A 14,027-nucleotide genomic window follows, 5' to 3' on the forward strand; every position below is an offset into this window, starting at 1 on the left:
ACATAAATCTCAGTGTGAGAAAAGAATCTGAGCTTGAGATGCCCCTGCAACATCATCTGTAGAGTTCCCCTGAGTAAAGCACCACCTCCTGTTTTGGTTCTGGCTAATTAACATATTTTGAAGTTTCAAAGGCACTCTGTACTGAGACTCCTCCATAGAACAGCATGGAGTAGTATATGGTCTCTACTGACTCTCCAGATTCTTTTCCCAAGGAAAGAAGAGGTAATGGCAAGGAAGCAAAAGTAGATCTTGGTTAGTGAGAATACCGTGAAGTGGGGTAGATTGCTAACAACTGAAAAATTATCTGCTCAGCCGTCACACACACACACAACCCACCAGAACAAAACAAGAAGCAAGAAAACAAATTAGACCAATTAGAGCTGTCCTCCTTGGGACAGGAGCTGGCCCCAAGACACTGCTGGTGATGTGGGGAGCTGGCTGCCACGAGGGTGGAGCCAACTGGAGGCAAAACTGTCTGTGTCCCAGCAGCGACAGACGATAGCCAGAAGAGCTCCCTAGTGCTGCCCACTGTATCATCAACCCTTCTTTTGCACAAGAGCTACTTGTAGAGATGAGTGGATGAGGCCTTGCATCCATGACTACTCATCTCTCCTACCAACCTTGGAGGCCAGTTACTGCCGATCATAAATAAGGGTCCTGTAGTACAGCTCTTGTGGCTTGACATACAATTTTCCCCCTGATTTTATTATCTTTAACAGCTATATGATGAGGGTCATTTATACAAGTGAGTCATCTTTTCTGCATAATAAGATAGAGTGATGGTTCTAGAGCTCAAGTCAGCATTATCTGAGTTACTGTAATTCATTTTAAAATAGGACTTGATAAAAACAGGGTATCATAATTGACATTTACTACAAGAGTGTGAATAAATAGAAAGCCAGAAGAAATAGTAGGATGCATCTGGGCTTTCCCCACCACTGCAGTGGCAAGTTGAGTAATTGATTCATCTTATGAAAAGTGTCCAGAGCATAAATGGTAAAATTAGTGTTTTCTAAAGACTATGTATGTTGTCAGATCACAACTTCAGGGAGAAGACAAGGCTTTTATTTATGCAGGGTGTTATGATAATATAAGCCCACAAAGCTGAAACAGTTAATTTATGAATAGCAGCAGAGCCAGACATATATACTGTGCCCTTCTGGATCTACTACTTCCGTGTGTAAAGTCAGCCTTCACTTTCAAATAGCCCCTTGTAGTTATTTTTATCATTTAAGTGCTTCATAGTTAAAGACCCATGTTTTATGAGCAGCTTTGCTAGTCAATTAGATGTTCATTCATTTCTGTACCTCAGAGCAATTTTTTGGCCTACATTAATGTTACCTGTATATATATCATAGCAGTGGCTTAAGCACCCGACTTACAGAAATACTGAACAAATATATAAACCAGTAGGTACTGTGCAGCAAAAAGGAAGAAATATTCCACATGCAGATCTACCCTGAAATAAGAAAATTGGTTTTAATTTGGATCTTGCCTTCCTTTGCTGCATGTGCATATGTCATACAGTCCTAATGGGCTTTCAGGTGTATTATCAAAAGAGAAAACAAACAAACAGAGTGAAAGAAAGGGAGTTCCATTATTCTAATTTTTTTCAGACAGGAAATTAAAGAAATGAAAATACATGGAAGAATTGGCCCCCTGGTGAGATTTCTAGATCTCTATACAGGGACCCTAATCACAAGACTTCCTTCCTCCTCAAACATAATTATTGCCATTTCCATCGCATACACTTTGGAAAGTTTTTCATGTTTCCACATGAAATACTAATTTTCTAACCCTGAACTTTCCTTTTAAGCAAAATCAATGAAAAGCTATTGTTGCTTTTACAGATGCCAGAGAGAATTATTACCATCATAGGCAACAATAAAAAAGATATTTTCACCCTCAGTAGATTGAATTACTGAGAAATAACCTTATAATTACTGTATAAAACACCCTGGTTTAACACTGGTTTTAATATCCATAAAGTTTATGATTTATTTCTCACAAGTCAGCATCAGCACACTAGCTTCTGCCTTGCTCTAAGCTGGTGCGATTATGCTGACCTGTTGCACTGATGGCTCTTAAGATTCACACTGTTGTTGAATGTGTATTAGTTAGGAACAAAGAGAGAGGTCTGATACCACTGACATTGATTTAAATAAGCAGCCTATTCTTTTTTCTTTTGATGAAAGAAAATAGTTTGGAGTTCTAACAGTATGTCAAGTAAATCTGCTTTAAATTAGATCTTTGTCAAGACCGGAGGGGACGAGAAGCCTTCTGATATCCCATAGTGTGTGGTTCACCAGTGGAAATGTTAGAGAGCCTTTGAGGCTTCTGGACTTCCACAAAATAACAACTTCTGGTTTAGTTTAGGCAGTTGATTTGTTTGCCTCTTCTGGCTGGTTGATGTTCATCAGGTCTTCTGCAAGTCAGAGTCCCTGTCTTTCTCTGAAGTTAAACTAAGGGGTTTGTTGTCTGCCATTGTTGAAAGAGGAAAAAACTCAACACAAAATGACTGCACTCTCATTTTGTGGTCAGTTAATATGTACTTAACGCCAGGCCATGCTTATTCATCTGGTTACTCCTGGCATGGTAAGAAACCATATGAGTGCCTTCTGTGAATGTTCTCTTTTCAAGGGAATATAGTCAGCTCTAAGTTTGGATGAAATACAGCACATTGCTCATATTTTTTAGGGAGCATTTATTTTATTGCATGTGCAAGTAATAGGAATGTGATAGGTGTAGTGCCTGCCTTCATGTGATAGAATCATAGAATCATGGAATCATAGAATAGTTAGGGTTGGAAAGGACCTCAAGATCATCAAGCTCCAACCCCCCTGCCATGGGCAGGGACATCTTGCTCTAAACCGTATCACCCAAGGCCTCATCCAACCTGGCCTTGAACACTGCCAGGGATGGAGCATTCACAACCTCCCTGGACAACCTATTCCAGTGCCTCACCACCCTAACAGGAAAGAATTTCCTCCTTATATCCAATCTAAACTTCCCCTGTTTAAGTTTTAACCCATTACCCCTTGTCCTATCACTACAGTCCCTAATGAAGAGTCCATCCCCAGCATCCCTATAGGTGTAGACTTGCCTTAATTGCACTCTGTCTGGATTCATCCTGGTTTCTGCCTTTGTTGGGAGTGCATTAGAACAGCAGCATTGCCTGACTGGGTTGCCTTTTGACCCTTGGCTTACCAGAATTACCAGTGGCACCCACCAGTACCAGTGGCTGCAGAGAGGTCTGCAGCTGCACCTTTTCCAGAAGTGTGTTTTGGCACATGGTTGGGAACTTCGAAATGGGTGAGATGAAGAGAAGGCACCTAAGAATGATTTCTTTGAAATGAAGTATTTTGACTGAGTTTATAAAACACCCACCTGTGGGGGTGATCCATTTTACATTTCCTTTCAAGAAATCATTTTGATCTCACCTAAATGTTTCATGGGACCTAACATTTATTTCTTTTTCTTTTTTGTTTTTCACTCCAGGTCTGCCTGAACTGTGTTTTGTAACTGTCTGGGATTTTTTTAAAGGGGTTGAATAGGATGTTTGGAGGGAATTTTTCACTCTGCAGATGAAATATCCATTAGTTTCATAACTGCAGGTGTAAATGTTTTGACTGCTGAGTTCAGGGGATAGATTCTTTAGTTTACAGTAAGCCTCTGAAGAGCCGTTTGATTTAAATAAAGTATCATTGTAATTAGCTAATTCCAGTATTTCAAATGAGAATATTGTTCCCCCCTTACTGCAGATTTGAAGCCTGTAAGAAATTGAAGGGACTGATTCTGACAACAATTACCTCTGGTTTAACCAATCACAACTCTGCTGATCTCATTAAAATCGCACCAGATCTATATTCCGGTGGAGAGAAAGCAGAATCAGACCAAGAACTTAGAACTTATGTTATTTTTAGCACCAAAAAAAAATCCCTTGTTTTGTACAGCACAAGAATTGCTGCAGGGCCCATAAATATTTTGTGAATCTGGTCAGCAGATAAAAGTAGAAAATACTTAGAACATGAAGAAATTCATCTGTCTGTCTATTGACAGTGCCTTATGGAAGAACAAGAGTCTAGGTACAATAAGGCAATAATGAATTTAATGAAAAAGCTACAGACATTCAGGTTGTAAGCTGAGCTGCTGTTGAAAAAGATAGTACATAGTTTTGCCCATATAGCAGAATTCCTTGGCCGAATGTCTATGAGATTTCCATTGATAATAAATATGGAGGAAATTATTTACTGTAAATGATAATTAGACTTTCCTCAGGCTATGCATTCAGCCAGTAGCAGATAGCGACTAATAACCTAGGCATTATTTCTGACATTCTGCCTCCACACACAAAAAATGGATGATGATAGCTAAACCTTGTCATGACTTTTGTTTAAAATACAGTAATAACAGCATAGAGGTAAATTAATATTTGCATGTGATTTTATGTAATGACAAGTGAAATGGGTGGTATGGCACAGACCATCTCTATGTGTGAGGCAGAAGAATTATAGTCACAGGAATACACTAACACAAACCCTCTCGAGTTCACCCAGGACTGGGGGAGCACTTGCATGAAGCCTAACTTTAAGCAGTCCTTGCAGCACCTCAGCCTCAGATTTTGACCAATTTGGAATTGATCCTTGCAGCAAAAAAAAAAGAATTCCTTGGCTTATACTTGCAGTCATCACTCACATTCAGCTAACAGTTCTTCTGTTACCTCAAGCAATATGGAGCTATGCTTTTGTTATAAGAGGATCTCGGTTTCATATACCCTCTTGCCATCAATTTATAGTGCCTAGCACAGTGGCAATTGCAAAGACCTCAGAAACAATACATTCCTAGCCTATATGTTTTTAATTATATTTCTAAGTTTCATTTGCTGTTGGCAACTCAACGTTATTTTGATTTTGCTGGGGTGAAATATATGAGCTTCAAATACAGCTTTGAAATTGATTAGGAATTAATATGGCAGCATTACAGACACAGTAGATTTACTACTGCTTTTGCAGCTCTGTGTGAACTCCCATATGAAAAACCTATTGTGACCAGATCCAGAGTGACATGAGCAAGGTGACTGTGACGGGAGAGAAGAGATCAGAGAAAAGGAATCAAGTAGGTAAAAGCAGAAGGACAGTCAGTCATGGCTTTTTTCCCCCCAGAAAACCCAAGAAAGGTAGGATTATGGCTGGGTTATGATAGATAAATACATAAATACATAAATTTTGAAAAGCTTTCAAAGCAATCATTACATTTAAAATGACTGGCACACCTCTCAGAAGAACATTAACAAAATGAAACCTGGAATCACCTCATTGATGCTGTTCAGCCCAGCCACAAACAGCGTGCATAAGCAAGCTCTGGCACTGCTGCTTCTAGGGCAGCTCACTTTGGGGAGCAGGTTTCTTGCTGACACTAGATGAGGTGGAAGTGCCTGTGAGGAGAGAGGGTTATCTGTGGGAATGTTACATACGTGCATTACACTGTTAACCCTTCTGCCTTTCCTCTTCTGTTGGAGCTGCACTGAGAGCACAACTTTTGGCATGTTAAATGCACAACTGATACCAGTTTGTATGTAGCTTTATGTACAGAGCAGGGCTGCTGGTGAGACCAGTGGGTGTACCTATGTATAAACAGTTGCCCTAAAGTGCTGTAATCAGCCCTATGTTAGCTGGTGGCTTCTTTATGTTTACAATCAAATTAAGCTTTCTAAAGGTGAATGCAGCAGGAGGTTGCTACCATCTGAGATGCAATATGCTCACATGGTGCTGGTGCAAGGAGGGGGAGCACAGGCTCCTAAGCGTTCATTCCTCTATCTTTAGGAAAGGAGTAGCAGCAGTAACCTGCCCACTGACACAGACTGCAAACATTTGAACAATGTCACATGCCCTGGCCTCCACTGGCCACTGTACTAAACTAATAAAATCGTGCCCCAAGGAAGATGTTAACAGTATCCTGCGTAGGGACCCCAGCATCCTCTTTTGCATGCCCTTTCCTCTCACACAGACTTTCAGGTGTCTTGTTTTAGCGGTTATCACTCACGTCTTATATTTATTAGAACTGTGGGTTTGACTTCAAGGTCTTAAAACTAAATGCTTCTTTCAACTTAGTTCACACTTCTCAAATCTCACTTTGTATGATGAGATTTCAGCAGATCTCAAATGCCTAGTTAAAAGTCAGTGTCTCAGCTGATTTGATTTCTCATGTATTCTCCATGAAACCTGGGAAACAGAGAGAGAACTTCTCAAAAACATGGTATCAATTATGATGTTTATGTCATTTTGAATTTGGGCCAAACTGACATAGTTGCAGAGGATTAACTCCTTCAGCTTCCTAGAGATCTGAATTCAGAACCAGATCTGGATTTTGGGCTAACCACTCCACTGAGGAGTCATGTGTATCGTTCTTCAACTTTGCATCAGATGGTTGCATCAAGTAAGGTGAAGTTTTGAGCTGAAAACAGTGAAAATATTCCACATAGTTCCAGTTTTAGATCTGATCTTGTTCACATTCAAGTCAATGAGAGTATAGTGTAAGTACTTGGCTGACATGGAAGCAGACGTAGTTGGTGATGCTACTTACCATTGTTACAAGTAAATTAAAGTATCCAGATGTATTTCCAGCTTCAAAGTTTTCCATCAGCAATGTGTCCCTAAGTATTAAGTAGGATTTATTCTCTGAAGGGGCAGAAGAGAAAGTCTGTAGCCAAAAGCCTGATTTTTAATACAAATATTCAAATAAACAGTTCCAGGCGTTTATATTAGGTTTGCATAATGTACTGTAAGCCAAAACTGTTTCAGAAATATTTTCTCCAATACCCAACATGAAGTGTCATATTATCATGGTGTGACCTCACATTGCATTTTTCATGTCTATATATGCAAATGGTCGTATTTACATGTGCCCATGCCATTCACACATTCAAAAGGAAGGCAAATAAATGTTTTAGATTAAGGAGATGAATTTAATGTGTCTCACAGTTGACACACTTTCTATAGAGGCTCGATCACTGAGACCCAAGTGCTAGGCTCTTATCCGAGAAGACAGATGGCAATTTCCTTTTGATAAGAGTTCATTTTTTTAGCAGCAAGGGAGCCCTGAAGTAACCATTTTTCTTGTGGGGAAAGCATCTTTCAGAAGCCAGATAAATCATTCTAAAATAGGCAAACACAGGAACTGAGGAACTAATCAACCTGAAATGAGCGGAGTTGAAGCCCCTTTCAGAAAGTTTGGGAAATACTCTTTGCTTTCATAATAATGAACATGGGAACTACTCCAGAAAACTGGAGAATTCAGATAATTTTGTTTTGCATTCTTTCCTCTTTTGTAAGTACCAATACAATTTATGGTTAGTAGCGATGCACAATTCCATCAAGTCAGAAGAGGTAGCTTGTTTACAGTACGTTTACATCACACATAAAATCACAGAATGGTTACAGTTGGAAGGGACCTTAAATAACATCTCACGTGTTCTTCATGAAGCTGGGAAAACAGGGAGGGAACTTCTCAAACACATAGTATCAGGTGGATTCACTTGTAGGTATTTTAAAGACTACATAAACATAAATGTAACGAGCCAGATGAAACCAATATGTCTCTGTTTAATTGAAGTCTGGAACAGTGTGTGCCAGCTCATACAGATCATTTCATACTTGTAAGCTATAAATGTGGACTGCTAGGAACCCACAGGACTGGATTCTCTGCGTAGTCTTTAAGTACTGACCTGCTCTAAAGGAGTCATTCAGATACTCTTTGTGGTTATTTATATCTAAATATATTCAATATATTCAAATATGTCCACTCTTCTTTTTGGTAAACATACAAGATCCAGCCTCAGACATGCTGACACCTTCGATTTAGTTTATCTTGTGGGATTAGACCCAAACAGGATCCGTTTCCTCCAGTTTCCTTTCCTCTCTTTTCTGTCACTAATAGAGCAGAAATGAAAATGGCTGGGGTGGTTTCCACTCAGTTCTTGTTGTGCCCTAATGCATTCTTCATTATTCATGTCTCCAGTAGTTTGCTCCTAGAGACCTGGGAATGGTGTCTGCTCTTTATTTGCATTGCCATGGCTCTATTAAAAATACACCTCTTTGTATTTTGTAAATTGTTATCTTAGTTTTGTAGGCTGGTTCCAATTTGACCAGCAGCACCTTGTTTACAAAGATACTGTGAGAAATGTTCTGCATCCTCCTCTATCCATGTCATATCAAGGCATACATGAGCACTGCGGGCTTCCCATCACCTCAGGTCGCGTCGCTTTGCATTGAATCAAGTCATGTTGCATCAGTGATACTGCTATCAGTACTTATTCCTGATAGAAAATTCAGCATAGATTTAGACAGCAAATAGCTCAGCCACAATAAATGTATATAATGAGCAGATTAAGTATCTGGGAGAACCAGATATTTTAAGTGTCCCTGGCAAGTTGGTGCTTTATGATATTCCAGTATCCTTGTCTCTACACTATATTCTGCACATAAATTTCTGATGTATGTGCATATACTAAAATGTCTGTCTAAGCAGCCTATTTGGAACTCTTACCATCTACAGGCATTTGAAAATGTAGACCTGTGCAGTTTTGAAACAACCAGACTTTATTGGAGAGGTCTGGATATTCATTGTATAGTTCATAGGTTGGTCATATCCTAGCACCATACAAAAAACAGATGTTGACAGATGTAATTTTTTATTCATAATTTGGGATGAGCTTCAACAATTTGCCTGCTGGGGCATGTCTGTAAAACAGTTATGCATGATTAGGCTCTATGACAGCCATTTCATTAGACATTTTACCCTGCTGTTCATTTATGAAAGTTAAATGTTGTAATTAGCCTATTGCATAAACTAAAAAGAAGGGAGGGGAGGTCAAAAGATAAAAAAAAAGCCTCAAACTGGTGTCTAAATATACCAGGCTTCCAAAAGGTTTGACCATAGTATCTTTTGGGGTAAAATTTGCTTCTTCTGTTTTATGTTACATATGGATTCTCTCTTGGCTTTCTTGGGATCTGCATGTTCACAGATTTATTGAAAAATTGACTTATTTTTGCTAAAGACCCTAAAAATGAATTAAAGCAGCACAGTTCAGGTACCCACAGTTGAAACATCTGGCTGTAAAGTTCTATATAAATGCTAACTGATCTTATTGTTGATTATTACAGACATTCATTTGTCACTCATCACTGTGATATTGTGGGGCTTCTCCAGGATTAAGTTGAGGTGTCTTTTTAAAAAATGCCTTCAAGGATTTTGAGATTCAGTGTAGGTCCAGGGAGATATCAACAAGTATGACGTATATATATGTATTGAAGACAACTAGGAATAGAATCATTAATAGAATCACAGATTGGTTCCTGCTGAAAGGGACCTTAAAGTTCATCCAGTACCAACCCCTGCCATGAGCAGGGACACCTTCCCCTAGAGCAGGTTGCTTCAGGCCCCATCCAACCTGGCCTTGAACACTGCCAGGGATGGGGCAGCCACAGCTTCTCTGGGCACCCTGTGCCAGCGCCTCAGCACCCTCACAGGGAAGAACTTCCTAATGTCTGATCTCAGTCTCCCCTCTGCCAGTTAATGCTATGTAAAGAATTTCCTAGAAGAGCTACAAGAGACTTCAAGGAAAACAGTTCTGCATCAATTTGTTCATGTTTAGAAACCAAACATATGGGTATCTAGGTTGGAATAGTCTGTCTCTGTGTCTTCAAGGTATTGAAGGCACTTGCATATTGTTGTTGTCAGTATAGTCTACAGTTACTGTAAAACGGGATGGTGGGCTGGGTTAGCTTTGGCTAACAGCATAATGCTCCCCTGCTGCTCACTCCCTGCCTCAGTGGGATGGGGTAGAAAGTAGGATGAGAAAGCTTATGGATCAAGATAGACTGCTTACCAGTAACATAGGCAAAACAGGCTCAACTTGGGGTAACTGATTTATGGCCAATTAAAACAGATTCAGGTAGTGAGAAACAAAAAGACAAACATTAAAACAACTTTCCTCCTGAATCTCCCAGACTTAACTTCACTCTTTCAGTCCTGACTCCTCTACCCTCCCCCAGTGGTGCAGGGGTACAGGGGGCTATGGCCAGTCCATAACAGTTCCTCTCAGCTGCTCCTTCCTCTTCACACTTTTCCCTTGCTCTTGCATGGGCGCTCCACGGATCACAGTTCCCACCAGGAAATATCCATCTGCTACAGTGTGGGGTCCTCCAAGGGCTACAGTGGGGATTCCTGGTCTGCTGTGGATCACCTCCTCCTCCTCCTTTCTTTGAGCTTGCTGTTCCTTCTGTTGTGTTCACTCTTCCCCCCCCCCCCCTTATCTGCAGCTCCCCTGCTACCAATACCTTGCCGTTTAGACCCGGTATGGATGATAATGCTGGTCACAATAAAGAAGAAGGTACCAGAATACCCTCAGGAGCCTGTGCTCAGTTTGAAATGGTCTTTTTCCGTTAAGGCCAAGTGACAGCTGCTCAGAATCTATCTCAGGAATCACCGTGAAAACATGGGAGTAAAACCCACTACATTTTATTGTGCAATTCTCTCATAATCTTAGCACAGCTAAAATTCACATAGATTCTCAGTTAAAAGTTCCTACAAAAGCAAATGCCATACTAATAAAATTTTCATTTCTATGATTACTTTTTCACAGTCTGGACTGCAAAGAAAACTGTCATGTGTTTCTGATTGAGAGCCATTGCTGAATTCTCAACTTTTAATGTTACCGAAATCAAAGGATCTTTCCGTTTTCCCCTGAAAAGCATTAGTTTAGGCAAACATTCTCAGCTGATCAGTAGCTGATCCAGTAGTGTAATGCTCCCTACAGACAGGATTGTCTCAGAACACAGGCAACTGAGGATCTGTTGGTCCCTAATCAAATATACTGCTTTTCTACACTGCTTAATCTCTAGGAGGTATCCAGAAATGTGATTCTTTTAAACAGCCTTCCTGAAAAACTCTAATACTGTTTTGTAAAATGAAGTTATGCCTTCTGTTACTCCACAGTATGTCCCTCCATCCCCATTGCTGCATTCAGATAGCATATCTTCACTCTTAGCCTCTCCCACAAGCCCTTTAGGAAACACACGCCATCTAACTTCATTCTTATGCTGGCACTACATAAATTGACCTTACCTTTCGGTTACAGGCCCTTTTTTTCATATGATGCTCTGGCATCCTGAAATGTCTTGGCTTTTCATCAGTTAAACCACTTGGGTTTTTTTCTTTGTACTTGTTGGATGGGTGATGTTGTAATGAGTAAAACTGGCTCTTTGATTTCCAGACGAGGGGAAGGACAGTTCAGTGGGATATGCCTTTTATAGAGAAAAGTGGAAGTACTGCGTAGGCTATCACATCTGATCTTGTGTTCAGCTGTACCTGAATGCTTGATCAGTTTCTCACTGAAACTTCACTGAGGTACTAAGTTATCTGAAAAACAAGAGAGGAAGATGGTATTCTTCCAGAAGAAAAAAGTAGTTGTGGTTCTCAAGAAAGCCGCTTGCAGCATGGACTCTACCACACTTGTCTTGATATCATTCTTTTTGCAGACTGTTTCCTAACCCTAGAAATAATTGCTTCACATTACACAGTTTTAGGATCTTCATCCCCCATCATTTCACAGGTTACTTTTATTTGTGTGAGTTCTGTTTGCTGCATTGGGACAGCTTCTGATTTACACTGAGTGAGAGCAGAACAACTTTCATATGCTTTTCCTTTCAAAGTTCAGCTTTGGGAAGTCAGGAGGGTGTACTGAAGCTACTCAGTTATTGCAGGATTTGATTCTTCCTCATAAAATCCACCTCCCCATATAATCATGTCATTACCAGAGACATCCTTGAGAGGCTGGCCTGTCACGTTAAACTAAGATCACTATTACCTACTGTTATGGCTGGTGTTTTGAGTGGGATCAGAAATTTGGGCACTGGAATGGACAGCCCCAAATGTCTCAGCATTCCAAATTAAATCATCATTTAAATAGAGAAACAAAATGGGAAAAGCCCTTTGTGGGATCTTCATAATATATTTCTAGTATTTCCAATAACTGGATCTCAGGATCCAGCCTGCACTGAGAAATGGCATAAACCTCTCAAGTCAGAGACTCTATTCTTAAAACAAAAAGCAAGATATAATGTGTTAGAAATTACCTTGGTGTCCAGACATAGTGCAGTGAGGTGTATTTCTCCAACCCAAATTTGTGCATGATATAAAAGTGGTCAGTTTGACAGCACGTATCCTGCAGTGAGCAGCTTCCCAAAGTGTTCAAAGAAAGATGCATCTTCTCCTTTTTAATCAGACTTATGAATAGATAGGGATGTTTTTACATGTACTTAAAAGTCTCTTACCCTGTGAGTTGGCCCATTCACTGTGATTTTTCCTGGAACATGGTACTACCCAGGGTACCTATGCATATCATAACCTCTGCCATCATTTTTAATAAGTAGCTTATCTCTGTGATGCAACTAAAAGCAATCCTGAGTGTCTCCAGGGTTTGTTGTAATTAAATTTTATTGTTGTATTTGAAAATGTACAGGTTTTGAAAACTGCAGCAAGAAAAATGGAAAGGAGATTCTAGGAGGTGATAGTCTGATTTTTAGAAGCTTTTAACCCTCTATAGTTTCCAGATCTACAAGCTTACTTATGCTTCCCAGGTATCTCTTATACACAACTGAGGCCATAAGCTGTAGCAGCTAGTGTGGTTTATTAGCTGATGTCAGGTAACCATGCAAAGATTATCAGTTACACCTGCAGACAGGTGCTGTAGGATTCCTAGTAAGATTGTAGAAAGCCTTTTCTGAAAGGCTTACATTTGCTGCTGCCCCTTTCTTCTCCAAGTATTTACAGCTACTACAAGAGAATTATTCCAAGTCATAGTGCTGCCTGTGAAGTGCTGTGAGGAAAGGCAAGGTTTGCCAGCTTCTGCTCTGGACGATATAGACATGTTGGTGTTTTGAGCAGAAAACTGACAAGTTTATCTACAAGTTTATCTGGCATTACACTGCCATGCTCAGGCATCACCACCCACATCACTGAGGACTGCATGCAACTATATTTGGGCTCACATCTTCTGCAGTCGGTGGAACTGCTTCCACTCTGTATTCAGGGACTGAGCTTCACCTTGGTCATTGTACCTGTCTCCACTCTCTTCACAGCTCACCAGGACTGCTAATCAAGCAGTTTCCTCCTTTTGTTTTATTCCTGCTTGATTTGCTTGCCATGGGATGCCACAGACTCGTTCTGGAGATTCATATAACAATTTTTTCCAAATCAAAATATTTCCTCCAACAATGTCATCTTTTCTCTCCAGCATTGCTACTAATCTTTATTTAGTTATTTACTTTGCAATTTCTAGAGGGAATGGATGTGCCCAAGGCGCCCCTTTAGGCAACACTTTATATCAAGGTTCCATTTATAAATACTTCATGAAGGGCTAATGAATGATTAATAGATGTTTTAATGTATGACCAATCAATTGTTGTAGATTTTGCAATGTCCAACAGACAAGTAGGTTTCTTATAAGCATATATTATAACCATATCTGACATCTTCTACTGATGGGCTTCTAAACATCTATAACATACACACTACTCATATCTGTAACATGCTTAAAACCTCTACTAATCACTGATTAATTTTTTATAACCTATTTTGAAGCAGAGCCTGTCTGTGCAGTACATCCCTTATGGGTGTCTGTGACTCCATTTCTATAGGATTGACAATTTACTTGTCATCTAAGGATTTACTAATTCCAGCTCAAGCATTAGGCTTTTGTGAGTTAGCTTCAGCATTTACACCTCAGCCTAAGAAATGTCTTTGCTCTTCCCAGACTTTTTTCTGTCTCAGACTTCAGACAGACTGCTTTACCCTGCTAATGCACATTTTGCAAGCTCTGCTGAAATGCAGTGATTCTTAGGGGGCAAACCCACTCTAAAATTCATTTTCAGCCTGTTGAACTCAGTTTGTTTGATTGTTCTCAGGACAGCTGTCCCAGTAAGGGCATTTCCCAGCATTTTAGTTTTGGTGGGTTTTTTCTTTACTGT

At 39.9% G+C, this 14,027-nt stretch overlaps 1 protein-coding gene across 4 annotated transcripts in view; it reads left to right on the forward strand.

Moving 5' to 3' along the window:
* POU6F2 (POU class 6 homeobox 2) overlaps positions 1-14,027 on the forward strand; it is a 303,405-nt gene that overhangs the window by 231,263 nt on the left and 58,115 nt on the right. The gene's annotated exons all lie outside the window — the stretch shown is intronic.

Source organism: Neopsephotus bourkii, unplaced genomic scaffold (assembly GCF_033783945.1).
Source record: "Neopsephotus bourkii isolate Nb327-2 ecotype Australia unplaced genomic scaffold, CSIRO-AGI_Nbou_v1 NB_1655, whole genome shotgun sequence".
Taxonomy (NCBI): Eukaryota; Metazoa; Chordata; class Aves; order Psittaciformes; family Psittacidae; genus Neopsephotus; species Neopsephotus bourkii.